At 48.2% G+C, this 27,382-nt stretch overlaps 1 protein-coding gene across 49 annotated transcripts in view; it reads left to right on the top strand.

Moving 5' to 3' along the window:
* Positions 1-3,433: 3,433 nt before the first annotated feature.
* SORBS1 (sorbin and SH3 domain containing 1) overlaps positions 3,434-27,382 on the top strand; it is a 233,556-nt gene continuing 209,607 nt past the window's right edge. For 48 of the 49 annotated variants that reach the window (XM_060405059.1, XM_060405041.1, XM_042238982.2 and 45 more), the window contains exon 1: positions 3,434-3,490. The gene's annotated coding sequence lies outside the window, so the exon portion shown is untranslated. Of the gene's footprint in view, positions 3,491-18,459; positions 18,546-27,382 lie in introns of those variants that run through there. The other variant, XM_060405046.1, reaches the window with a different exon arrangement.

Raw genomic sequence — 27,382 nt, 5'->3', positions numbered from 1 at the left:
ATGGCGAGAGCAAAGAACCAAGTGTGGGAACCTTCTCAGCACCCCAGTGAAGCTAGACTTCCTTGGGCCTCTGCTTGCTCAGGGGTTACCTTTGGTAGGTGGAGAGGCAGGTCTCACCAGCATTGAGCACAGGGCCTGTTACTTAGAAGAAGCAGTGAAAGACTGCAGACAACAGCAAATTTACATGACGATTTCTTGGGTCACTTTCAGTGTCAAAATGTTATTAGATCACAATTCTAAACACTTGTTATTTTAAAAAAAGCTTATTGGGGTATATTTGATTCACAGCGTTGGCTTAGTTTCAGGTGTGCAGCAGAGGGAATCAATTACACACACATACATATCCCCTCTTTTTTAGATTCTTTTCCCATATACGCCATTACCTGAACACTTTTTGGAGGAGACATTTTAGATGAGCGTTGTAGGATAGTAAGATTTTTCCTTCTTTTTGTCTACCCTTTCCCCTTCCTATCTGCCCTTCCAGTATGTTCTCATTTATCTCATAAACCCTAATGACTTACATACTGGAACTAGCAGAGGAGTGTAACACTTGAGGGATGACTCAAGGACTGAGGCCTCATTAAAGATTTCTCCAGGCAGTTTCCCACTTACAGGGGAAGGCTTTGCCTAGAGATCAGATCTCCATGGGTAGAGTCTTGTCTTTTATTGTAAGATGCTTTTGTTTTATTTTCATTGAACGGTTTGATAGATGTTCATGATGAAAAAAAAAAAAGAAAAAATATAGATGAGGAGAAGATATTCATAACCCATAAGAAATAGTTCTAGTGAGATTGCAGTACAAAATGAGTTTTCAACTTACTTTTCTATTCAGTGATATATTATGAGCATCTTTGTATGTTAGCGAATCATTATATTTTTTCATTTTTCATGGCAGTGTGATACTCTGTCATTTGGTTGTACTGTAATTTTCTTAACTAAACCTCTCAAACTGAATCTTTGGTTTTTTTTTTTTTAAGCTATTTTAGATGGTGTTACCATGAATTTGCTGGGTAGGCAATTAACTTAGTTTCTCCAGTTGTCATTCTTTTCCTCTGTGGATAAACTAAAGATAATAGTAACAGTTCCTCCTGGGGTTGCAATGTGGTATCAGTGATTTTGTGCCTGCAGATTCAACTAAATCAAATGTGATGAAATTTGCTTCACAGCTGGTTGAATCCTCAGATGTGAAATACACTGATCTGGGGGGTCAGCTGTATTCCTTGTATTGTTTGTTGTTGTTGTTTAGTCACTAAGTCCTGTCCAACTCTTTGTGACACCACAGACTGTGGCCCGCCAGGCTCTTCTGTCCACGGCATTTCCCAGGCAAGAATACTGGAGCGGGTTACCATTTCCTTCTCCAGAGATCTTACCAACCCAGGAATCCAACCCACATCTCCTGCATTCTTTACCACTGGAGCCACCAGGGAACCACATTCCTTGTATTACTCCGTTTTAGATAAGGCAATTGAGGCATCTGCAGCTTTTGGTATCTGAGAGGGATCCTGGAACAAATCCCCCAGAGATACAGAGGGACAAGCGTATTAGCTATTTCATTCATTACTTTACTGGCCCAGGAGGAACTGTCTCGTCTAGATCGTGGAGGAAGTTCATAGCAGAGCCTGGGAAGCTGGACTTCTAGCCTAATGTTCTTTGCACAGCAACAGGATGAGGTGCAAGCTGGGGGAGGTTTGGACTGGGGGCTCCTTAGATTAATAAGTTTTCTAGTGGTTTCTTGTTTATTCAACTGTAGAATAAACTCCCGGGCAGCTAGGAGACTTCAAAAAAAATTTTTTTTTCTTTATACAGCCTAGGACAGCAGGTGCTCAGCAAACAATTGTCACTGTTCCTTGATATCCAAGCACCTTAGCAGATGTGTTTCCCATGATACTGTGCAGTCATCAAAGTCTTTCCTTCCTGTGCACACACAGTCTGCTAACTGGGAACATGCTTTGACTGAAGATTCTTGCCAAGGGCAGAGACAAAAATCAGTGGTGTTTAGCCTAAGGGATGGTTGCCCCACCTTCAAGGATGCCCCAGGGATGCAGGAAGCTAGGTGTGGCAGGAGCAACTTTCAGGCTGGTTACTTGCCGGTAATGACCTTGGGCAGGAGGGCTTCTCTTTGAATTCCCTGTTTTCTTTCTGTAACACTGAGAGGGCTTGGAAGAAGTCAGGATATCACAGAGGTTATCTCTGAACCCATCTAGCAAAGACCTTGTCTCTCCACTTGCATATGACCCTGTTTTGTTTTATTCACACTACTTGACACATTGCCTCCAATCTTGTTTATTTATTCACTTGTTTATTTGCCTGTCTTCCTCACTAAAATGGAAGCTTCATGAGCAGAGGAGGCTTGTCTGTTTTATTTTCGGCAGTAACCCCAGGGCCTAGCTGAATAATATATTACATGAATGAAGTCTCAGAGCCTGGCTTCAAATCCTGATTGCACCAGTGTGACCCTGACCAAGCCACTTAAACCATTTCAGATTTCTCACTTGAAAAATATGGATTGGTAATAGCGACTCTCCTCTAAGACTATGAGGATCAAAACAGAGAAAAACTAGGAAGCATTAAGCATATTGGCTGGTCAGGTGTATTGATAGTAGAAACATCCGGCCGGACGGCCAGGCACCCATCTAAGCGCTTTACATGAATGAGTGTGTGTGTGCTAAATTGCTTCAGTCGTGTCGGACTCTTTGCGACCCAATGGACTGTGTAGCCCGCCATGAGATTCTGTCCATGAGATTGTCCAGGCAAGAATACTGGAGTGGGTTGCCAATACTGAAGTTCCTCCAGGGGAACTTCCCGGCTCAGGGGTTGAACCTTTGTCTCTTTTGTCTCTTGCATTGGCAGGCAGATTCTTTACCACTAGAGTCCACCTGGGAAGAGCTTTACATACATTTATTATATTCATCTTCTCTATGTCCTACGAAATAGGTACCGGTTATTAGACCATTTAATGAGCAAACTGGGGTACAGGGGTTAAGTTATATGCACTCAAGACAGGTTAGCATTATTTTTTTTTAATGCCTAAGATTCCTTCCCAGCTCCCCTGGGATGATCTCTCAGAAGAATCAGAGGGCGCGCCGGGCCACCTTCCAGCCCAGCCCGAGGCTTCCCAGGACAAAAAAGGGTTACTGGGACTGCGGGCACGTTCTCGGCCGGAGATCCGCGGGCCCGCGCGCCCGGCTCACAACGCAGCGAGGCGGGGCGGGGAGGCGCTTTATCGCCTCCCATTGGCGCACACGCCCCTTCCTGTCACTGCGGAGCCCGGCACCGCCCCCTAGCACCGCCCGCCTCCCAGGCGCCGCCGGAGTGGACGGTTCCAGACGCATGCTAATAAGGGGGCGGCCGCCGCAGCCCATTGGCCGGCCGCGGAGTGTCGGTGAAGTCAGCGCCGAGTCCCAGAAAAACAGAGCGGGGCCAACTGCAGCGTGTAGTGCGAGTGGGGCAGGACGCGCGCTGCCGGCCCGCCAGCCCGGAGACCCGCAAGGTAAGCCCGCGCCAGCCGCCCCTCGGCCAGCGCTTGCTTGATCGCCAGCACCGGCGCTGGGGGCGTGCGCCAGCCCGGCCCCCGCGGGCGGCGCCTTTGTCTCACGCTCGGAGGAGGTGCGTTTAAAGGGCCAGCTGTTGGAAGGACTTGGGGGACCCCCTCCCCCCAGAGCATCCTCCGTGGTCGCGGGGGAAACCGTGGCCCCCCTCGGTCGATCCCTCCTTCCTGCCTGCTTGGTGGATCCTCAGTTTTTAAGGGAAAGTTTCCCAGTGTGCCGGGGTTTGGGATATTCCAGATTTTTTTTTTTTTTTTTGGTGGGTGGGGGTACGTGCGATCATGGCCTCTGCAAGGAGGAGAACGTCCGCCTGCTTCAGGCTGGCTGCAATATGGGTGGGTGGAGGAGACATCAAAGCCCGAGTGGGTTTACGCTGTAAAGTGAAACTACCGAGGAGAGGCTCCTCTGCAGCAGCCAGAGGAAGAAGGAGGGAGCGAGCGGCAGGATGGAGGCTTCTCAGGTGTGTTCATTCATTAGCATCCCTCTGGAGGAGAGGGCGGCGGGAGGAGAGCAAGGACTATCGGCCTGGCCTAGGACCCGCCAGAATGAGCGGGTGCGTGTGTATGTGTGTCCGGGGACGCCGGAGCCTGCCCATCCGGCCATGCTTCTTCATCCTTCGTCCCTCAGAGTGACTGGCAGCTTCTTGCTAGCCAGCTCCTCACCGAGAAGAACAGAAAGCGACTCCTTTCTCCGGATTCCCCGGGCATCCCCGGCTCTCCTCTGGCTGCTTTCCGAGGTGGCTTCCTTGATAAGCGCTTAGCGCCATTCAAGATAGAGGGGGAAACAAGCTTGAAATCATTACGTTTTTTTTTTTTTTTTCTTTTCCACGAGGGAATGTGCTATTGAATTCTGCATCCCGGTGCATCCGCTGTCTTAAAATGGCTTTGAAATTCACCAGTGCATGCTTTCCTCAGGCAGACAGAATTTATTACGCTATTACATTGCTACATAAAAGCAGAAAGGATCCCATTGAGTGTAGCTCGTTTTATCCAGACCCTGGATTTTCCCAGCATGTTCTGGCTGAGCCTTTGGATTTTTGTTGTAAACTGAGCGCTGGGATGCCCCTCTTGTCACAGGGCCGACCTGCCGAAATTGCCCGAATTGATTTCACCATCAATAGGAGAGAGGTTCATTTAGAGATAGCATGGAGCCTATCTAGCTTATCAGGCCTCTGACATCACCCCTCCCCCGCTACCCCGGGTGCCCTTTTTCTTTCCTAAGTGAAGGCCAGGGAGGGCTTGTCTATCTCCAAGCCCCTTGGTTGTTGAGCTCTAGATTAAATTTTGTGTTTTTGATTGGAAAGGTGGCTTGGTGGTGGTGGAAGAGAAGGGGGTGGAGCAGCCTCAATGAGAGAAAACATGCTGAACGTTTGGGGACTCCAGATGTCCAGACCTTAGAGACATAGGGGAGGTTAATGGCTGTCTATGGAGCCACAGGGTGTGTGTGTGTGTGTGTCTGTGTCTGTGTCTGTTGGCTGTGAGGGAGGGAGGGGTGGAGGAGGAGGATATTGCCAGCAATTTTCTGCCCCACCCTCTTGATGCTGCCTTAAATAGCTCCTTGCCATCAGAGTTCTGATGTTTCAGGCTCTTGGTGGGAGGGGAGGGCTGGGGAGGATTGGTCTATTGGTACCTCTGTCCTGGGCACTGTTAGAATGGATGGTTAGGAAAGGGTTAGTTCTTCAGGGGTTGCAGAGAGCTCATTTCTCTGCTGGAGGGCGCTGAGTAGCACTGTCTCTGGTGACTATCTCTGGTGCAGGGTATTAGCAGCTGAAAAGAGATGCTTTCTACCCCTAGGGTGAGGAGCTGGGAGGGTATTATCATCGTCTGTTACACACCCACCCTCAGTTGGACCTTTCCTCCTGTTACCTCCTGCTTTCTTTTATTCTAGTTGGAGAGTTTCTAAGAACTTTTCTGAAGGTACTTGGAATGTTGGAAGGTGAGGTAGGAGTTATCGGAAAGCAGATGCTTCTTAGTGTCAGAACAAAGAACTGTACAGGTCTTCGCTTCCCACTTCTCCAAAATAGAGTTCCATATAGATAGCAGAGTCTGGGGTTTTCTCTGCAGAGAATGAATGGGCAGGGTTCAGGGAAGAAAGCTTGTTAGGCAGTATTAGTAATCATCTGGCCATCCAAACTTAGCTCTGGTCTGCTTCCCTGGATTTGGAAATAGATTTGTTGTAGAGAGAACTCACTGGTAATTTGGGGTTTAATCTGTCTCTTTGAAAAAGGAAATGGATGGTCTCAAAAGCTTTGGTGAAAGTCCTCTGGGCCAAAAGCAGGACCTCTGGCTTTGATCTGGTCATGGATCTGCGCTGGGCTTTGGGTTTGTGGCTTCTGCTCTCTGGGCCTCTGCCCTTGTTGGGAAAGTGGCGGACTTAGGAGTGGATTATTTTCCAGGGTTCCAGACACATAACTGTTCTTAGATTCACAAGACAGTTTTCGATGGCATTTCTAGATTCTTTTCTGTTTGCTAAGCTGATGTTAAATTCACAGTATGGCTCTATGGCATGAAAGAAACATTCCAGGACTCAGACTTCTGTTGGATATTCAGATTCGTCTGTTCCTTGATTAGTGTGATTGGGGGAGGCTTTGCTGTATCTAAGTAATTTAGAGCTCGAACAGCTCAGAATGAGGTACAGCCCCTCAGTGTGGGGGGTTGATTGGGGACACTAGCTGGGGTGACAGAATGCTGAGGAAAGGGAATTTCTATTCATTCTCTCTGCCTGTGTATGTTTAATTCACTGCTTTATTTATGGTTATACAGGTGGGTGTTTGAATATTTGGGACCTGAGAGTTGGACAAGACCTCTGTGGTTGCCAGGTTCATCCCCCTCACTGGGGAATTTGAGGGGTTGGGTGGCTTGGCTGTTTGTTCAAGGTCAAACAGCTAGCAAGATACAGAGCTGGGCAGAAACTCAGGTGGATTGACTCTAGTTTTTGTGTTCTAAATATACCTCCTATGCCCCCTTTTCCTCTGAGAGCAATGATACTAAGACAGGGTAGAAAAGAGCCAGGAGAGATTAGGGGCAGAAGGGAGAGGTTGGGGAAATAGACCAGGTAGGAGGTTGGGGGCTGGTCAGGTAAGGAAGGGGAAAGCATAGACACCTGACTTGGAGGAAAAAGAGATGGAGCTGAAAGGGGGAGGCTCTATCAGCTGTGAAATAGCAGGTTTCTACAGCCCTTAGAGTGAAGTAAGGGATTGCTTTAGATAATCGTTGGAGAGGATGGATAGAAAGTCCAGGCAGGGCTGAGACTGACTTGAGAGTCAGTCCCCTGAGATCTCTCCGTTGACCCTCAGCTTGCAGTGTTTGGTTTCAGAGCCAACTCAAGCCTTTGAAGCCAGTGGGGCAGGCAGAACTTGAACACGTGGAAAGTCAAATGTGCTGGGAGTGATGCTGGAAAATGCTGAGATGGGAACCCGTTCTGCTGAAGTACCAGTTCTGGGTTGTTTTTGTTGTTGTTGTTGTTTTTGCTTTTTAAATGCAAAACTAAAAAGTTTTCTATGGAGTTTCTTTTCAATGCAAACAGCATTTTCTCCTGTCATTGGTGCTTTGTACATTTTCTGAGACGGTGATTTGTGTAAGAGTGTTTCACGTACTCCCTTTGTAGAGCAGATACTTGGAGGTAAATGATTTGCTTGGCTGTGGCTTGTCTGAAGGGAGCTTCTAGCCCTTGACCTGAGCTAAGCCTCAGAATGTTTAAATGAGCAATTAAAGAGCTGTGAACAGTGGTTAGCCAGATTAGTAACCATTCGAAGGCAAGGATAAAAGGTGATACTACTTTGAAGTCTATAGCCCAAGCCTACCCTGGCATATGCAGTGTCATTTATTTTGGCCTAGAAAGTGTCTCTGTGAATGCTTTAGTTGTTCTTTTTGTGTGTGGTTACTCATGTCTGTCCGTCCCTGTGTCTTGCTGTCTTCCCATCCTTTTTCTCCCATACCCCCCTCTATCCATTTCTTTTTCTCTCCTCCTATTGTATCTTTTTCTTTGATCTCCTCTCCCATCTTTTATCTTCTGTCAATGACATAACTAAGTGTAATATATTTAAGGTGTTATTAAAATCTCATCCTCTCTGTTTGAAATCAGTTCAGTTCACTTTTTTTGAATGTGTGTATGGGTTTTACACACGAAAAAACAAACCAAACCCAATTAAATTGCTTTTTAATTCTGTGTGGTCTTCCATTGAGATATATATATGGTTTTTTTTTTTTTTCCCCCCTCTCTAATCCTCCTCTGTGGTCAGTAGTGGGTCTTTACAGAAAAAAAAATTTCCCAGTTCACTGTTACGTGGATATTATTGTTTTTATAACAAAAACAGCCACAACAATAGAAAAAGTTTCCACCCTTGTTTGTGGACACAAGGGACACCCTCTCCCAAGAGATGTGCCCTATTTCTTGACTTCCTTCCATGGAAAGAGTGTCTGCAATGTATTTTTTAACAGAGGCCTGTGCTGTAAGGGGTCGGAGGTGCTGATGGTCGAGCTGGGGTTTTATCAGTGATCCTGGTAATCTTTAGAGGGGAGATGGGAGAAATATGGACAGGCTTATGACCAAGAGAAGATATGCAGAAAACATTCAGTGTGGTAGTTTTTGTTTGTTTCCCCAGGCAGAGCTAAGTTACCCAGCAATAGCAGGACCCAGACCACTTTGGAAAAGAATGAGATGCTTCTCATCTTTCCCGTTCATGTTGGGACCCAACACAGGGAGGGTAGGCAGCCCTTGAGAGGTTGCTGGTGTGAAGTCCCAGGTGCTCTGATGGATGCATGAGATGGCCCTTTAACCTTTCTTCTGACTCTTGTAATAATTATAGAGATGGTTGAATCTTGATGCTCAGAGGTCAGCAGATAGCTTAGTGTCTACAGTGGGCCTCTCAAGCAAGAAGTCACCAATTTTTATGTTAAAAATTCACATGAGTTTTGTCTTCTGTAATACATCTGTGCTAATTTTTAGTGTAAAAGCATTTAAAACACTTCACTGTTGGGTACAATTGATGTTCCAGAAAAACGTTGTGTTTGGGGTCTTCTCTTGTCCATACCAGCCCTAAATATGCACAGCAAGCCCCAGACCCCAGTCAGAGAAGCCAGCAGTGGGGCAGGTGTCACACCTGCGGTGTTGGGAACTGTCCACCCAGCCTTTCCTGCTGACTCTGCGAGACCCACTGATGTGCCATCATTCAGAACTGTTTCATGTTCCCCCTGGTCTTTGATCCCTTTCCAGCAGGCCTGTTTCTCCTTTGCCTGGTGAACGCCTACTCCTTTCAGATGTCCTCATGTCTCAAAGAGGTGCTTTCTTCCCGTGTTTGCCTATCCGCAGTAGCCGGGGCCCTGTTTTTCTCTACTGGATTATGAGCTCTGGCAAGAGAGAATTTGTGTCCCAGCTCTTTTAAAATTAAAATTTAATTTGTATCAGAGTCATATATGTGACTTTAAAAGTCAAATAACACTGCAAGGCTTAGGAAGAAGGCTGTGTCACTCCTCATCTGATGATCCGCTCCCCAGGGCTAGGCACGGAACATGATTTTCTGTTGCTGCAGGAACAAATGACCACCAACGTAGTGGCTTTAAAGCAACACAAATTTAAATTTAAATTACAGCTCTCTGGCTTAGAAGTCCGAAAAGGGTCTCACTGGGTGAAAGTCAAGATGGTGCCTCTTCCTTGTGTCTTCCACTTTCTGGAAGCCACCTGCGTTCCTTGGCTCATGGCCCCCTTTCAACCTCTTCAAAGCCAGCAATGGCCAGTTGAGTACTTCCGTCCACCACTGACCTTCTAACATAGTCACAGCTTCCTGACTGCCTTCCCCTTCCCTTTTCCACTTTTAAGGACCCTGTGGTTACTTTGGGCTCACCTGGATAGTCTAGGATAATCTCCCTGTTTGAAGTTCATTTGATTAGCAGCCTTACTTCCATTTGCAGCCTTAATTACCTTTTGCCAGGTATTGATACCATGTTTGTGGGTTCGGGGATTAGGATATGGGCATCTTCATCTTGGAGGGACCATTACTCTGCCTACCATAGTCACTTCCAGGCCTTTTAGCTGTTTCTGCTGATAGTACTGTTGTCCTGCTGTGGATTAGAGGAGCCCTTATTCCCCTCTTCTCTCTTCTCCCCACATGCTTGGTTTCCTACATGTTCTCCCAGTGTGGCCTATCACAGTTTTTGGTTACACTGATAGTCAATACTTACATTGTTTTGACTGTGTAAATAGAGTTCCTGGCTGAGCCTTATAGTTGTACTGTAATGAAATTTCTTGTACATTTTTTTGAGTTAATAATTGCTTTTCCCCTATTTATTTCGTTTCCTTTGTGGTTATTACTGATTCCCAGAGTTTCTGGGAGGCTTTTGAAAACCTCTCTGTTTTATACACGTGTTCCTTTTTCTTTTACTGCAGTCTTTTTTCAGCTGGAGGTCTCACTCCCAGAGGCCTCAGTTCCTCCCCTTTATTCCAAGCTGACTGACTTCTAGGCCTAGGGCACGACTCGTCCTGGGGATTCCCTCACTTTACTCTGGTGGGAACCTCCGTTTCCTGTTTCTTGATTTATTCCTCAGGAGTTTCTGAGAGAGGGTCTGTACAAATCAGTTACCTTAAACTTGCTTGTCTGAACTATTCTTATTCTGCGTTCACATTTGATTGGTGGTTTGATTTGTTTGGGGCTTCCCTGGTTGCTCAGACGGTAAAGTGTCTGCCTGCGATGCAGGAGACCCGGGTTCGATCCCTGGGTTAGGAAGATCCCCTGGAGAAGGAAATGGCACCCCACTCCAGTACTCTTGCCTGGAAAATTCCATGGATGGAGGAGCCTGGTGGGCTACAGTCCGTGGGGTCACTTTAGGTTGAAAGCTCTCTTCCCTTAGAATTTTGAAGGCATGGCTCCACTGTCTTCTAGGTTCCAATATTAATGTCAAAGTTTGGATGCTATTTTGTTTCTTGATCATTTATGGATAACCTTTTATTATTGCTGTAAGTTTTAGAATCCTTTCCCTTTCCCTGTATTTGGATTGTTCTTGTTTTGAAAACTATTATGCTGGGTCCTTGTTGTGCTCTTTTGATCTGAAGACTCACACTCTTCATTTTGGGGGCATTTTCTTATATTTTTCTCTGTTAATTTCCTTTTGTCCTTTTTCGTGTTTTGTCTTTGGAACTCCCATCACTTAGATGTTGGACATCCTGGGTCAAGTTTGTAACTTTAAAATCTTTTATTGTTTTCCATTTTACTTTTGTTTTACCTCTTGAGAGACCTCTTCAGCTTTAATAATCCTTTTGAATTTTTAATTTATGCTTTCATGGTTTTGCTTGGAACATTTTTGCACGTTTTACTTTCTGCAATTTCCTAGTTCTCTGAAGACTCATTTTTCTTTTTTTCGAAATGGCATCTTGTTTTTGCTTCATGGGTGCAATGAACTCACTTACATATGTTGTGTTTTGTTTGTTTCGCTGCTTTTCTGCCTCTCCTGTGTTGTCTTTCTTTCTGTCAAGTCCCTTTTCCTGCTTCTTTTGGTTACTGTATTTCCCATTGGAACCATCTTTCCATGCAGGCTGATCCCTGACGGTTTATATTTTAAGAGTGGCCACCAAGATGCTGATTGGGGATCTGTGGGACAAGGAAGGGGGCTTGTGAACCTCACTGTAGGGTCATTCAGTAGAGAGCCTCCCCTTTTTTCACTGGAGACGCCTAGATATTGGTGTCTGTAGATCTTTTCCCAGGGAATGTTGGGTGTTCCTGGAGAGGAGTGTGTCTGGGGGGGTGTAACAGGCTGTGTGTTGTTCCTTCTAGGAGCCTTGATGGGGAAGGAGGCAGGGTACCCTGGTTGGTGTGCAGACTTTCACTCTGTCCGTTTTCTGAAAGTTGCTCCCTGCTTTCCCTACCTCCCTCAGCTGTGTCTGAATCTGAATCAGAGTGTCTGGTGTAATTTGCCTAAACTGTGATCCTCCACGTCCTGCTGGCCTAGGGAGGGAGGTCGCCAGACTGAGCAGATTGAAAGAGGGACCCTGGAGTCTGATTGCTCGCCGTGCCAACTTTCAGCAGGCTCCCCTCTTCCTAGTCCGCTCCCCTTCTCCCCTCACAGTCCGTGGTGCCCCCCCTCCCTTCCTGAGCCTTCTCCTGTTTTTGTGGCCTAAGCACCATTGGTTCAGTGGTTTTCTACCCTGCTTGTACTCAGCAGAGCAGATGAAGCAGAAACCTGAATCAGTGACTGCCTGGCAATTGGCTCTCTGTCTTTCAGAATTCTGTTAACATATCTCATCAGCCATTGTCTCCTTTCCATTAAAAAGCAGATTCCTCTGCTGTCCTTTTCGTGGGGTTCTGGGAGAGAGCAGAGATAAATGTGGGTGTTCTGATCTGACTAGAGTTTGTTTCATCTCTTTATCCAAGCCTCTAAATAGGCGCCTGATACATAGTATATTCCCAAGAAATGTTTGTTAGATGATTGAACGCATGTTTCTAGGATGGCATGCACACAGTAACGCCTCAGATTTCAAGAGAGTCCCCAACATACCATCTTACAAAAATGTATCCATTGTTTATACTGAGATGGATGTGATAACAAGTAGTGGCCAGATCCCGCCTCCCTCCCCATGAGGGATCAGACGAGAAGCACCGTGAGATGGATTATAGACTGGTGGGCGGGTAAGTGACGAGGCCCACCTGTCATGTCCAGCCCTGTCACTAACTACCTGGGTCACCTTGAGCAGTCACTTAACCTGTCTGGATTGCGGTTCCCTCAGCCTTCAATTGAGCTGTTGGTCAAAATTTGATTCAGTTCGCTGCCCTGAGTGCCTGCTGTGTGTGAGCCACGGTGCAGGGTCCCTCCGGGTATCTCTTTAGTTCAGTGTTTTGTACATGTGTCTGTTACAGCGTGTGTCACACTGAATTGATCGTGTTTGGTTTATATGTCTTTCTCCTGATCTGGTTCAGTGACTTGCATGGGGTAAGTAGTCTGCAGAGTTCACCTCTTACTCTTTCTAGATGTGGGCTCTTGGTGCGGGCTGCGTGGAGCTGTAATATCTCCTGTGTCTGCTACAGTCCTCAGCTCATAGGAGATGTGTGCAGACTTAGATTTTTCCACTTAGAAAGAGTACATCAAGGAGATATGAAAATGTGAGTTGCTCTGCCAGGATCCCCAAACCTTGTTTGCAGAAGGAGGCCTCACTGGTTGGGAGTTAGCTGTATACGCCCTGGCTCGCTCATGGAGAGGGGGGATGTGGATGCATTAAGTCAGCGGAGACAACAGTCCTGGGCCATAGCCCTGACAGTAGGGGATTGTTCCCCCAGGCAGATCTCAGTCATGTAGTTGTTTAACCAGCCTCACAGTGAACTAAGATTTGTATTCATACTAATTAAGAAAATGAATTAGAGGTATTATACTGTATTTACAGTGTTTAAAAATGTTTAAGTGCTATCTCATAACTTATTTTGGTTTTCCCAGACCTGTGAGCTGAAGTGCCAGGATGAGTAAGTGGAAATTTCAGGGAGGTAGATTTGTTTCTGTTGAACCTTTAGAAGACTTGCCTCTATAGTTTTTCATCTTGAGAGCCTCTCCCTCCTGATCTGCTTTGGGAGGCCCAAGCTCCTGGTCAAGCTGAGGCTAGATGTCCAGTGGGCAGGGAACCTGAACAATTGATGCTTGTGTGGCACTGAAGTTATGGCACCTGAAAAGCCCTTGGCTTTTGATTTGTTCAACAAATAGTTACTGAGCTCCGACTATGGGCTGTGCTAGGGTTTGTGCTGGTCTCTGTGACTATAGCAGTGACCAAAGAGAAATGGCACCCAGTATGCTAGAATTTAGAGGCCAGAGTTGGATTTTCCAATCTGGTAGCCACTAGCCACATGTGACTCTATAAGTTGAAATTAACTAAAAGCTAGTCACTTATTCGTGTTCAACTCTTTGTGACTCCATGGACTATATAGCCCGTCAGGCTCCTCTATCCATGGAACTCTCCAGGCAAGAATACTGGAGTGGGTTACTAAAATGAAGTACAATGTACAATGTAGGTTCTCGGTCACACCAGCGCCGTCTCAAGTGTTCCATAGCCACGTGAGACTAGCGGCTGCCCTGTGGACAGCAGACCAGGTGTCTGTGATCAGCCTTGCTTCACACGCCTCTGAGGCACAGAAGGGCCATTAGTTTAAGGTCTTGCAGCTGGATGGGCCTGAGCTGGAGCTTGGCTCTCTTCTGGAAGTGAGATCGGGGAGCAGAGTGATGAAGGGAGTGACCTCTGTGCTCAGGCTGCCTGGGTCCCCATGCTTGTTCTATAAGTTATGCATCTGCACCTCAGTTGCCTCACTTGTAAAATGGAGAAAATAATAGTGCCCACATCACAGGATTGCACAAATCTTTAGAGCTGTGCCTGACACATAGTCATCACTCTAATGCTGGTGGCTGCATTGCGAATGAGAATGGGTCAGAAGTTACTGGTAGTGTCAAGGGGATGTTTTCAATCGTGGAGTTGAAGAAGAACATTGGCCAGTGAAGCTGTGTTTGTAGAGCTGACAACCATCTGGAGAGGGACGTAGAACTGATTATTTCTAAGCCTCTTCGGTCATGTGAGCTGATGTGAAAATGCCAGCATGTTCACGAAGCCCCAATACTGGTCACTGGTACTTGGAGCAAGAATCCTTTTGATGTCCCCTTCCTCCTGGTCTGCTTCTACCCATAACCCTTTCTCCTGTCCCCAAACATTCTGCCCCCTTCCGCCGACATCTCCCCCTTGGAAGGATGAGGTCACAGATGTTGACCATTACCCGTGGAGCCAAAGGGATGTTCCAAAGGAGTGCAGAAGAGAAAAGGGTCAGAGCCAGGTGATTTAGTGGTTGGGATCCGGGTCTTGTCTTGGAAGTTTCTATCCCTTGGTGATTTGCATTCCCACTATAGCTCAGCCTTGCAGGCAGGTCCATTTGATGTCCATCCAGCCCACTTTGCTGGATAAAGAGAGAGAGAGAGCTCTGCTGTTAGCCCCAGGGACGGGAGCGTGCCCATTTGTGAGGTGAGTCCCTGCTTACATGTGGAACTTTTGTTTAAGAAGTACTTTAATAACCGCAGTCTCATTGCACTCATTAAACAAATAACTAGTGAACAGTGTAGACATAAGCCCCACCCCCCTCGAGTTTATTTCCTCATTAACACTCAGAGGGTTGGGCTCTTGTCTTCCCCAGCAGGCATTCCAGTTTGTTTTGGGTTGTGAGTAGGAAAGTTTTGGGTGACAAGTGTGTGGGCTGTCGGGGGAGTGAGGATGCTCTAGACATGCATATAACCCACGTGGGAGGTAGTAGAGAGAGGCCAGTGATGGACCTGTAGTCATGACCGACCCAGGAATGACTGTGAGGAGTCTGTTCCTGGCAACCCGGATTCTCAACATGGCATAAAGATACTGCCTGAGTTCCAACACCAGTGAGCAGGGGGAGTATTGGCTACTGTACCTTAACCTGCACTTGGCTCTGCCCGTGTCAGTCCCATGTGGGTCTTGACTTTTCATCATCAGAGGGATCTTCTAGCTCATGGCAGCTGTAACAGGAACAGGCCCTCAGTTGATCCTGGATGAGGAAACTCATTCCTCATTTCTAGCATGCCTTAAACATCGATTATTGTTATTTTTGAATATTTATTTGGCTGCGCTGGGTCTTAGGTGTGGCATGAGGGATCTAGTTCCCTGACCAGGGATCGAACCCAGGTCCCATGCATTGGGAACGTGGAGTCTTAGCCACTAGGACCACCAGGGAAGTCCCTACATGAATTGATTATTCCCATCTGCCTGCGGGCCACCTTTGAGCTTGGTTTCCCAGTATGAAGGGTCACTAGGACATAATGTGTGAAATCCTGTTTCTCTTGTTGCCTGGAATGTGTGTCTGTATTGTGGCTGTGCACGTGAACAGTTTCCTTGTCGGACATTGTAAATAAATAGACAGTTCATTTGCTGATTGTTCTTCTCTACTCAGAGTTTGTCTTTAGTCAGGGCATATCCAGCGTTGGGTGACTGTTTCTCACCAATACAGAATGATGGCCAGGGGTTTTAGTTGCTGATAACAAATTAACAGGAGAGAAAATGGGAACAGTTTCACGGTACATTGCTGTTGGGAGTCTTTGCAAGGCTGCTGTAGCATACACACTGCTGATTTGTCTGTGCTTGGGTCTCTCTTTGTAGACAGTGCACACAGGAGGCTGGATCTGGAAGCCAGGGATGAGGTAAGAAAGACTGGAACTGGATCTGGGAGATCTGAGTTGCTGCCCCAGTGCCCGGGCAGTAGGCTGGGGAGCAAGCCAGACATCTGGATGGAGGAGCCAGGCAAAAGTAGGAACTGGGCTACGTGAAGCAGGACAGGACGAATCAGGCCCTGGAGAAAGCACAGTCCCAGTCGGGACAGAAAATAGAGCAGCTGGAGAACGCTGGGGCTCGGGAGAGTCCAGGGCCTAGGTAGGCTTTGGTGGTAGTTGCTGAAAACCTGGTTGCCAGGCCCATGAGCCTAGGCCAGCATGGGATAAGGCCTTTGAGGACTATTTTGGATTTGCTCTGTGGGGCTTTTCTGTTGGACATAGTACGTTAGTGAGCCAGTCCTGGCAGGTGTGAGGGGGCGAGGCCTCCAGGAACTGGGAAATGTTAGTCATGCCTGAGCACTGGTGGAAGACACGGCTTCTCCTGGGGACAGCTGCTGCTAGAGGAGGCCCTACAGCCGCTAGCCTGCATTACAATCCATGGTCTTGGTTTTATCTTTAATTATTAAAGTCATGGGCTAGTTAAACACACCTGAAGCATCATTGTAAATAATTTTCCCTTCTTGGGATCAGAAGAGCGCCAGTAGGGAAGAGGTTTTGTGGCTGTGCTTCTTTCTGGATTGTCCAGGTTGCTTCTGCAAGGAACATATACCCAGGCAGCCAGGATACCCAGAGGATCCCCTTGACCGTGGGTACACATCTCCGAGGACTGTCTTACACACTGGTGTTTATTTTGTGTGAATCTTTAGTTCAAGGAGTACAGGGTTTTCTTTTGCATTGTAGGCAAGGAAGAAGCCGTGCTGTTAGAAGATGTAAAATATTTAACACTCTCTTTAAAAAATTAAACTGCCCAGGAGCCTTTGATTGGTGGTGTCCATGGCAACATGTATGGTTTTCAGGAGTGTCTTCCTGTGGCTTTGGGGCTCCTCAGAAGCAGGGGGCGGTTGCCACTGGCAGGGCTGGCTGGGAGGCAGAGAGCCCACCTGCTCGGTTTGGCTCAGAGGCTGGGCATGTAGCAGGGCTGAGTGACCCTTTCAGAGGCACGAAGCTGGGGGCAGTCTGTTTTGATAGTAGAGAGGAGTGAGGGGGAGGAACTCGCCATCCTTTAGGGGCTTGTTCATTCATTTTGTTTTATTGGCCTCTGTTGGCCCCTGGTGCTTACATGTCTCTGTCCAGCCTCAGGACTTTTGCCCATGTGGTTTCCTTACCCTGGAGTGTTCTCTTCTCCCTCACCCAGTTAGCTATGCTTATCTTTCAGGTTTCAGCTGAAGGCAGCATATTCCTGGGGGGAAGCCTTCTCGGACCCTCTGGAGCATGTTCACCCCCCTGTTTGAGACTGTCCTGATTCAGTGGTTTTGGACAGAGCATTCTGCAAAGCATCTGTGTCAGCCACTTTGTCAGACTTGTTTGGCTGATCCTGTTTGTCTGCCCACCCAGCAGTTTGTAGGACCCAGATGCTAACAGCTGGGTGTTCTATCCCTGGTGCCTACCTAGCATGTGCCTGGCCCACAGGAGGTGCTCCCTGTCTGTGGGGCAAATGAATTCCTTTATTAAGTTTTTAGTTCTGTCCCAGATTCTGAGAATACAAAGGGAATCAAACACTCCTGCTGTCCTTGCCGAATTCCTGGCCTAGAACAGTGGGTGAGCTCTCAGGATGGCTATTGAAGGAACAAGAGAAAACATTATCAGTTGAAGTTCTATTTATTCTTTAACTCAAACAGAAGAGCAAGACGTAGCTTTCCTATTTATAGTAGTCCAGATTTTATCATTAGCTTATACGTAAATATGCTGAAAGCTATTTACTAATAGGAAGGTATGATCAAAAGGTTTATGACCACTGGTCTAAAAGGAGAGGCTGGCACATAGAAGAGCTTTGATGCCGATATGTGATGAGCAGCAAGTTAGGGCAAGTACAGTGGGCAAGGGGAGCTGCACGGGAGGGAGCTGGGCCCATATAAGGGAGAGCACTCCTGGTGAAGATAGGTAGGGGTGGTGTGAGAGAGACAAAGACTTTGTAATAAGGCTGGAGTAAAGACAGGCGGGCCTACTGGATGGCCCTCCTGGAATTGACAGGGGCTGAGAACTGGGAATACTGAAATGAATGAGATGCAGCCCCTGTCTGCAGGACGGACACAGTCTAGGTGGGGTCTTCTTCTAGAGCTGTGCCTTAGGAGTCAGACAGGGAATACCTGGAATTCAGAAGAGAGTGTGTATTTTGTTTAGGGGCGATCAGGCCTGGTCATACTCTGAAAAATCTCCCATGAAGGACACACCACTCCCTCTTTTCATTGCAGGAGAGGGGGAGAGAGCTGGGGACTGACTTCTAGCCTCTTTCAAACACCCCCTCAGGGTTAGGCTTCTCCATGATATTCTCCTTCATCTACGCTGACTTGCTTAATGTGATTTAGATACCCACTCATAGGCTATATTTTCTGGCTTATAAAATTGTATATGAATAATTGTACACAAACATTGTATACACCATGGCGCATGGTATATATAAGTATGAATATTTGGTGCATTCACTTACCTGTGTAATTCTACGCACTCCTTTCTTTTTTAAGTCCCAGGGCTTGAAGTAATTATGTAATTAGAATCCACATAGTGTGGCTAGATAAGGTGTAATTAAAGAGGAAAGCCTAATTTTGGAAGAATGATAAGAGGTCATTTGACTCATTCTGGGCCCTAATCCAATCTTGGAAGAACAGCGAGAGGTCACTTGGATGAACAGAGCTTGAGGCCACCCAGGAGTCCGGACTGGCCTGCTGGACAGAATGCTTCAGTTTCCTGTGAAAGCCATTCAGTGAGCATCCTCTTGGTGTGGGTATCGTAGGAGGTCTGGCCATGAATAAGGAAGAGAAGGTCTGGAATTTAGGGAGGACTTCGGGAGGACATGGGCTCGAGGACAACTAGGACATCCTGAAATGGAGATGGGGGGACTCCTGGGGGTGACGGGATGGTGGGTTCAGGGTAGTCACAGAGGAGGTAGCATGTAAGATGTCCTTGCTCTTGAAACTCTCCTTACCCTTAAAGGTACAAGAACTTTCTGGCACCTTAGAGGCACTCAGGTAATGATTGTGGAATGAATGCCAGGCTGAGGTTGGAGGGGGAAGGAATGTAGCCAGGTTGTGGGGTGATGCATTTGTGGTTTGGTGAGGAGGTAAGCCCAGACAGCTCAGCAGTGCGGTGACCCTGGGGGCCAGGAGAATGCCAAGCTGAGGCCTCAGGTCTGGAGAGGGAGCCTTGAAGGGCAACAGGATGGGGAGCCAGGGCGGGAAGGGAAGACTTTCCAAGGAGGGGAGTCACATGGGCCAGAGTCTGGGGAGGGAGCCGAGAGGATCCAAGAGAGAGGGGAGGGGCCGCGGAGGGGAGCAGGGCCAGGCCCGGGTGGGCTGAGGAGCTGGAGGAGCTGGTGCCTGGGGTCCGAGGCTGTAGGGCAGGAAAGGTTTGATCTGATGGGACTGAGGAGCTGTGGCAGGTTGTTAAACAAGGGAGTGGCATGAAAAAGGCATGTTGTCCTTGTCCTGATGTGATAGGGACCAGGCGGTGGCCCTTTATCAGGGTTCCTGGTCTTGGTGATGAGACGAGGCAGGGGGAGAGGTGGAGGTGACAGTGAGCTTCCTAGCCTGGGAGGATGGTGACGCTTGAGACAGGAGGGGGCCAGACTGATGGGCAAGAGGCTGTGAGCAGAGGCTTGGTGTGTCTAGAGCTCTGAATCCCCAGTTCTAACCCAGCCCTGCCTCTGAACTAGCTGAGAGATCTTGGGCCAATTTCCTGATCTCCTGAGCTCTTCATGGCAAGGGGAAGGATCTGGGCTGGAGATCTGTGAATCTCTGAGGCTGCCCTATGGGGGTGAGCAAGGAAACATCTTCCTGGAGTGAGCAGTGGGTGTTGGGGAGAGGCTCTGGGTGATCAGGTTAGATGAAGAATTTGGGGGAGAAGAATGTTCAGATTTACCCTGCCCTCTTAGGGTGCTCATAAGACCCTGACATAAGGGGCATATAAAATCTCAGCCAGGACAGTATTGAGGTCTCTGCTTCATTCTGAGTGGAGCAGGGGAGGGGTTAATCTTCCTGAATTCACAGAAAGGAAATTCTCAGGGTAGGGAACTGGCTGTTAGTGAACTCCTGCCCCCTCCTCTCTACCTGCCCCTCCCACCCCACTCCCCAAGTCAGCTTTTGAGAAACTGTGGCCTTGGACCTTTAGAAAAAAGAGTTTGTGTGGAGAAGGTTTCCTGACAGAGGAGGGCTTGGATAGAGCCTGGGGAAAGGGCAGATGGAAGGACTTTCCAGAGAAGGAGAGTGACCCGGAATTACAGTACAGGATTTCAGATGGAGAGCCCAGAACGGAAGGCATACGTATTTTGAATACCTAGTGTGTGTATTAGCTCTTGTGCCAGGTGCTTTCATGATCGTTGTCTCGTAATCTTTACATCATTTCTGCCTCTATTATCCCATCTTACAGATAAGGCAGCAGGATAAGACAGATGAACTAATTTGCCCAAGGTCTCAGAACAGCAGGATTTCATTTTACTCAGGCCTCTGACTCCTGCCTCCTAGGGCAACAGAAACTTGTTTCTATATTCTGCAAATTCTGTGTTCTCAGGGGAACCTAGGGAAAAGGGGGAAAGATGTGTTTTTATGACACTTACTCCTTGGTAAGCACTTACTGAAAATGTGGGTCCAACCGCCCTCTGTGCTGCGGCGTTCCAGTATAGTACAGCATCTTGGAGATCCCCAGGGTCTAGACCCCTCACTTTATGGCCCAGGAGGAGAAGGGCTATGCCAGGGTTGGGGGCAGAATGGGGATGAAAACTAGGAGAGTCTGGAGACTTCAAGACTGTTATGGCTCTTTTAAGGCCTCCCTGTGGAAAAGTTTGTTTTTAGACAACAACGGAAGCCTTTGTCTGGAGAGTTGTTCTGGGCAGGGTTGGAGCTGAAAGATTCTGTGTGTGTGTGTGTGTGTGTGTGTGTGTGTGTGTGTGTGTGTGTGTGTGTGCTTTCCTTCACTTTAACCTCAGATGCCTTTGAACCAGCAGGAAGGATTCCTTAAGACCAAAGGTTAAGACCAAAGGCATTTAACAGGTGGAAAGGGCATAGGAAGTGGGGTGGGGAGGGAGATCAGAAACCACAGAAATAGAAGATTAAACTCTAGGCTTGGCTAAAAGGAATTTTCCAGGCCTGTAAAAACTCACTAACGTTTATCAGATCCTCACTGTGCCTGGCAATCTTTACATGTCATTTTTATGTAACTGCCATGGACTAGGTGCTGTTGATTTGCTCCCATTTTATAGATGAAGGAACTGAGGCTCCAAGAGGCTGTGATGTGCCTCACGTCACAGAGATAGTAAGACGTAGAGCCAGGACTCCAGCCCAGATCCACCTGATCAAAAGCTCTGCCTTTAACCCCTAAGGTGTTTTATAGTACTGGGAGCTTCAGGAGTCTGAGTATTTGAGGATATACAGAATAGCACATTTAGCCCTTTAGCCATGGTTCTGTGGAGGCAGTTTTACTCCTGTGGGACATCTGGTGATGGCTGGAGAGATTTTGCTTGTCATGTAGGGGGTGCTCCTGGCTTTTGGTGGGTAGAGGCCGGCATGCTCCTCATATATCCTGGAGTGCAGGACGGCCCCAGCACCAAGTTACCCCACACCAGATGTCAGTGTGCTGAGGCTGAGCATTCCTGCCCCTGGGAGGGCCTGGGTGTGTCTTTATCTCAGGCATAGGGTGAGTAGAAGGCCACCTGGAAAGCCCACCTGAGTTGTTCCCTTGCCTCCAGGGACTTGTGTTGTACCTTAGGGATGTTTGCAGTTTGGATTCCTCACTGAGTCCCAAGGGGCTGGCGTGGTGGTTGTGGTGAGTGGAGGTCGAGAGGAAAAATTCCAGTAAGCCCAGGGTGGCCCAGGGCTGCGGAGCTGCAGCAGGTGAGAGGTGGGTGGGGTCCACTCCCGACTGCTAGACTGACCCAGAGACACATTCTACTGTCTCTGGGTATAACTGAAATAAGAACAGATGCAGCTAATTGTCTATTTTTTTCCTTCGTACCACTCACCACCGGAATGTCTGAGAAGAGGGTACCCATGTTGCAGTTGCCCTTGGAAGTGACCGTGACGCTTGCCAAGCTCCTTTGTTACTAGTTACTGTTTAATCGGACTCTTGTCCGCCAGGGCCACTCAGGGTAGAGCTGCAGACATGTTTGGGAAAGCCTGGGCACCCACGGCCCTTACTTGAGCTTCTCTGAGCCGTTTTATCTGCATGTTACCAGTGGTGGAGCCCCCTCTTCCAGGTCAGGTACAGGCACAGCAGGTGTGTGTTCTTGTTTTGGGTGGTATACGTCACCAGGTGAGACTTTGGCCTCAGCAGCAGGCCTTCCTCTGTGACCCCCGTGTCAGGCTCTCCCTCCGTCGCCAAGCTTCCATCGCAGCACCTTTCCCCTGCTGGCCCTCCCAGCCTTCCATCACCTGGGCCCCACCCCAAGACCTCCTTCCTGAAGCTCTCTGGCCGCTTGAGCTGCCAGAGTCACCTCCACACTCCAGACACCCTCTGCCCAGTGACTCCTCTGGTTGTTTATCCGGTCATTACGTCCAACTGCTGCTGTGTCATCTTCTGACCTCTCCAGGGGTTCACTCCCTAGTGGTGTGGACTTGGGTGAGTCGCTTAACCTCTGGAGAAGCAACGTAATATCGAAGCAAGTATCCTTAGTCCCCTCCTAGCCTCAGTGTGGAAGGGGAAGCACAGCTCTTGGATGTGGGGCGTTTCTCTAAGGTTGGTGGAAATTTAGGCTCCCCTTGGATCCCATACAGATTTGTGGAGAACTTGGAACTCCTTGTTGGAATGCTGTCTCCGGACTAAATGAGGAAACTTCTCTAATAGTAATTCTTTGCTCATCAAATGTTTGTTGAGTGCCTGTTGAGTCTAGAGGTGTGTGTGGGGTTCAACAGGGCTGTAAGTTGGGTCTCTTGGGCACGACCTTCAAGGAGCCCCAGCCCTGTGGGGTACTGGGTGTGTCTGTACAAAAACTTAACCAAGGAGCTTCCAGCATATCACCCTGTGTCCATCCTTACTACCTGCTGTCACAATTGTGTACACCAGCCCCCACCACATACACCAGGTGGAATTCAGCCTCCTTCACTATGTGCCTAACACGTACTGTGCAGTCAGTAAATACTGTTGAATGAGTGCCGTCAAGAATGGTGCCATTTGACTTGGGTTTTGCAGGGAGAGTAGGGCTTCCCTGGTGGCTCTGATGGGAAAGAATCTGTCTATAATGCAGGAGACCCAGATTCAATCCCTGGGTGGGGAAGATCCCCTGGAGAAGGGAATGGCAACCCACTCTAGTATTCTTGCCTGGGAAATCCCATGGACAGGAAAGTCCGGCGGGCTGCAGTCCATGGGGTCACAAAGAGTCAGACGTGACTGAGTGGCTAACACACAAAAGCCTTGCAGGGAGGGTAGGAGTTAGGCCTCTGTAGATGGCGCTCTGGCCAGGGCTGGGGTGGGGTGGAGGCAGGAGGAGGAAATGCTGGGAGCAAATGCACGGGGATAGTAAAGCCCAGGGTGTGCGGTGTAACTGCAGGTCCATTGGAATTGGACAATGCAAAATGCAGAGAGACTGGAAAGGTGAGTTGGGGCCAGAGGGTGGAGAGTCTTGAATTCAAGCTTAGGGTAAAGAGGCTGGATTTGTTCTACAGTTGATGACTTCACCTTCCGATTTGCTTCCAGGGAGGCTCTGCCTCTTATTCCAGTGTGATTATTAATGAAGCCCCCTCTCTCAGGTGTCCCTCTCTGGGGGATGGTCAGATGGTCCTGCTGTCCTAAAGGCTGTGGGGAGCCCTGGGTGGGACATGGTCAGGCTGGCCTTGGGGAAATCAGTGCCCACAGTCCTTGGTGAAGCCTGGAGGCAGGAGATGAGACAGCCCCAAGTTCAGGTAATTCAGGCCTGAGCTTGACAAATTGTGGTGACTCCTGAAAGGAGGAGATGGTTACGAGAGAGAAGAAAAGCTGAAGTGATACCACACATGGTCTCTAAGATTACTCCAAAGTGAATCTTCCAAAGACAGACCTGCTCTAAAAGTTCTGCATCCTGGACAAGCAGCCTTCTAACTGGAAGTTAGGGCTGATAAGAAAACCATCTCCAATGCGCCTGTTTCCTGAGCAGTTAAAAGCCAGAGAAGCTTCTTCCCAGCCTCCAAAACATTCTGGTGTAACACACTGGTATTCGTTTTTCTAAACCCCAGCATTGTTCCTTGGAATTTAAAATAGGTTATGAATGTGCCTGATGTCAGGGAAGATAAATCTGTGAGGAGGACTGTAGTCAATACATTTCCTTTTTAAGTAGAAACAATATAAAGAGCTTAATTCAGACCCGAATCAGTCTCACTTTGTTGCCATGATTGTGTAAAACCTGAACTGCTTTCTGTCTGTCGCACTGTTTACGTTCCCCCAGTGCTCCCCATCCCAGCTGGCCCCGAATGGAGTCAAAGCCTTTTTAGGCCATGCACAGCGCTCTTCTCTCAGGGCTGTTTTCTCGTCTGTTGCAAAAAGGGTTGTGTTGTGAGCAGGGATTTCATTTAATCTCTAGGGCTGCTCTTCAGGGTGGCTATTTGATGGTGTCCCCAAATGAGCTTGCTTCCTTTATTCAGGAGAGTTGGAAGGTTAAATTCTTTGGCTTTTGTTTCCTTCCCCATTGAAAAGATAATCCCATTTAAAAATGGTTGATACATACACTTTGTTCAGAAGTCAAAATAGTGCTATAAAAATGTATACATTGAAAAATTTCATTCTCATCCCTGCCAGGTCCACTTCCTTCTCTTCCCAGACTTGGTCCCCATTAGGAGGGCTGAGTATACATTCCAGCTTGCCACGGCAGTCCTAGCTTAGGTTCTTTGTCCCCGGGAATCATCAATAACATCCTCTTTCACTGGCAAAACTGATTTCATCCTCCCTGTTTAGGTGATAAATGATATATTCTCTAAAGGTTGGTGATTTTTTTTTTTTGAAGTTTCTTATGTATTCCTCCCAGCTTTTTTATGTGCAGATGCATAAGGAGGTGATATAAATTGCCTTTGTCACGGAACAGTATATCCTGGAAAACTCCACATCAGTAGAAATGGAATTTCCTTATGCTGTTAAACTGTCTTTGCATAGGAATGTTTGCAGAGACTGGTAGGCAATGACCTTTCTCTTGGCTTATCAGTTTAACTGCTCTTTAAGAGTTGCTTCTGTTTACCTCAGGAGAAACAAAAGGCTGTGGAAAATGAAACGAGCTTCCTTCACTTAGGAAGGCCAGTTCAGTAGTAAACTCATCCGGGAAGCGTTTATGAAGCACCAGCTTTATGCCTAAAATGGTGCTAGGCACTTTGGATGAAGTGGGTCTCCCCTTCATTGCCACGTGCCCACATGCTTCAATATCCAGCTTAGATGCCTCAGCCCTTCATGAAACCTTTCCTGATTCCCCAGCCAGAACTCGTTGACATCCGCACACATTCACTTACCCGTTATCTATCCATCCATCCATCCATCCATCCATCCATTTATCCATTTCATGAAGCAGCCTTTACTGAGTTCTTCCTTGTGCCAGGACCCATGCTAGAAATGAACCAGGTGATGAACCTCTTTGCTGTCGGAGACGGAGATGAGCAAACAGGCGATTTCAGTGTAGCGTCGTAGCTGGGGTGACAGCGTCATCGTTGCTCAGCTGTGAGCATTGCTCAGCATTGCTCTCTGTGAAGCACAGAGAGATGGACGCCTGATTGCTATCAAGTTCGGGGGAGTTGGGGAGGCTTTCTGAAGACACTTCTTCTAATGGGACTTGCCTTTATTTTCTGCATTTGCCTCATTTTCACTGGTACACCGAGGTTCTTCATCTTCTCAGCTCTAGACCCTTCTCCTGTCACTTCTACCCCTGGTGAAGTGCTCTGCATTTAATAACCACTCAGATATTAAGTGCAAAACATATTTGGCCATTATGGTTTGTCTAGGCAACTAGTATCCTCAAAGGTCCCTCTAAATAAGTGCCTGCCCCTCCCTTCGGAAGCCTTCTCTGTCCCCACTTCCTCCACTGCCTCTACTCTGTCTGATTAATGCTGAAGAGCTGCCTGAATAGAGTCCCAAGTCTCACCCCCTCTTGGGTCTTAGTTTCCCCGTTGGAAGGAGGGGGTTGGGGTCCGACCCCTGAGGACACTGCACCTCTGACATTTCGGAAACAATGCTTTCAGGACTCAGCGGGCAGCCTCTGCCAGCGCCTTCTTTTATCTTCTCCTAATAAATCCAGCTTCCCTTGCAGTTTCCTGGTGCCGCAGGGGGTGATTGGTGCACGATAAGAAATAGCCAGACCTTCTAATAAAGTTGGAAGGGCCACAGGGAGTGTGGGGATGGTGGGACGAGGGGCCGCGAGCCACTCTGCCGTGTGGTGTGCGTGGCGCTGAAAGGGGATGCAGGTAACGGCTCCGGGCGCTGCTGCACAGGAAACCAGTAGAGTCACGGGACAGGGTTCTGGCCGAGTGTCAGCAGACGTTTCCCTAAAACTGTGCTGAGCAGCCTTTCGTGGGAAGAGGTGAGGCTTGTTTGACAGCTCGCAGTAGCTTTACACAGGAAATAGGAGGGCCCTGGTCTGACCCAAAAGGAACTGGGACTTCGAGTTCGCCTGTGTGCCTAGCCCTGCTCTGCGTGTCTAACATTCCATTAGAGCCGTAGTTCTTCCAATTTGGGGAGCATCATGATCCCTTGGGGGTTCTTGTTAAAAATGCGTATTCCTCCCTGGGGGGGACCCCAGGAATCTGTATTTTCCACTCTGTCCCCTAGGTTTGTACAGGTTCTCTGAATATTTTCAGCTGCAGGTTACAAACTCCAACTCACACTGGCCAGCAGTAGGGAAACTCATTGTCTCTCAGACAGGAGGGGGTGCTCCACACAGCTGCGTGACCCGCTGTTCACATGGCCTGCAGTGTGACTATGCCCCCCTCCCCTGAGCTGTGCTGTGGGGCGATTCTGAATCCAGAGGTGGGGTGGGCCTTGGAGTTGACTCAGGGGCTCCATGATGTCAACAGGGCCCCAGGTTCTTCCCATCTCTGCCATCTTGGATGCTGGTTTCATCTGCCGGCTGTGGCATTTCCAAAGGTTTTAGTCGGACACAGCCACATCCAGAGGAGGAACGAGGACACAGGTCGACTCCTGGCTCCCCCAGCTCTTTTCCACCATGCCTCCTTGGCTGGAGTGGGCCAGTCACTGTTCACTGGGGGTGACCACACTCCTGGAGCCATCTGGAGCAGTGGTGGGAATCCGGATACAGCAGAGTCTCCGGCAGGAAGGAAGAAGGACTAGGGGCTGGGGAGGAGTCCATCAGCGCCCAGCACACAGGTGGTTTGCAGATCACAGACTGAGAAACACTGCCTCCCATCACCCTGAAGGGCTCGGGCTGTGGGTAAGGTTATCTCTGTCCTGCAGATGAGGAAAAGAGACTCAGCTGAGCTCCAGAGACTTGTACATAACACACCGCCAGAAGGTTGTGGGCTGGGAGTGAGGGAACTGGGGTGTTTCTGAGGGCTTTTTAGCCCTAGGAGAGTACGTAATCATCCTATTTTGCCTTCCTAAAGTGTCAAGCAGCCCTCTTCATTTCTGATTTCTCCTCCGACTGCAATT

This window comes from Ovis aries, chromosome 22, assembly GCF_016772045.2.
Source record: "Ovis aries strain OAR_USU_Benz2616 breed Rambouillet chromosome 22, ARS-UI_Ramb_v3.0, whole genome shotgun sequence".
NCBI classification, from domain to species: domain Eukaryota; kingdom Metazoa; phylum Chordata; class Mammalia; order Artiodactyla; family Bovidae; genus Ovis; species Ovis aries.
This window is presented reverse-complemented; position numbering and strand designations above follow the sequence as displayed.